We start from the raw sequence: 947 nt of genomic DNA, 5'->3' as shown, positions 1-947 counted from the left end.
CTTAGAGCTCCTGAAAGAAATGAATGACAAAAATGACCTCCATGAACATATACTTAATTGCATTCAAAAATGAAGAGTATATCTCTTTAAAGTGATAGCAGAACAGTTTTATCTGAGTGAAATCAAGGAAAGAGGAGATAGTCTTATTTATCTATAATCACAGCAAGATGTGAACTACATTAATGCCCAAATGTAAGCCAATCCTTCAAAGCAATACCTCTGATTTGATTAGAGCAACCAACTGACTTCCTGTTTTAGATTTATTTTAAATCAGAGGAAAGTCAACTATTCAACATGGAGGCAGAGGTCGATAAGCTCAACTGATGTTCCAGAAAGCTGACTCCGACCTGCATTCGTTCAGTACAGGCTGGAATATGAAGTCAAGGCTAATCATCCTGAGACAGCAGGCAAGAAAAATCCAGTAACACTCTGAGAGGAAATGTCAACCATAACATCTTGATATCAAGCTTTGCATGCTTTAAACCACTTGCTGCTGATCAGAAAGGGACCCCAAACCACATTTTGTGCTACAGTGAATATGACTATGATTGTGATAAAACAACAAAAGTAAGCAGACCTGGAGCTGTCACCACTAACTGGAGAAGAGAAAGCTGCAGCAGAGTAATTCAATTCTCACATGCTCGACCCATGAAGACATGGAATCGCAACAGTGAACGTAAACGGAAAAGAGATCAAGTCCAAAGAAATTTAGGAAAACGTCTTGTTTATACTCGATTTCCAGAGGCTTAGCCTAGTGAAAAGAGAGGGTTGGCTTAAGTGTCTGGTTAATGATGGTTTTCAAACAAGATAAAATAAGAGGGACAGATACATGAATGAAGTATAGCCCAAGAGATGGACTGTGAATAAAGGATTTTAAATATATACACACACATATGTAGTCTTATAATTTCAGGGAAGGGTACCACTTAATACTATTTTGCATGTTT

General features: G+C 37.7%; 1 pseudogene; it reads left to right on the top strand.

Moving 5' to 3' along the window:
• The first annotated feature begins 294 nt into the window (after positions 1-294).
• Positions 295-711, top strand: LOC101529193 (spindle and kinetochore-associated protein 2-like; annotated as a pseudogene).
• Positions 712-947: the final 236 nt, after the last annotated feature.

Source organism: Ochotona princeps, chromosome 28 (assembly GCF_030435755.1).
Source record: "Ochotona princeps isolate mOchPri1 chromosome 28, mOchPri1.hap1, whole genome shotgun sequence".
NCBI lineage: Eukaryota > Metazoa > Chordata > Mammalia > Lagomorpha > Ochotonidae > Ochotona > Ochotona princeps.
This window is presented reverse-complemented; position numbering and strand designations above follow the sequence as displayed.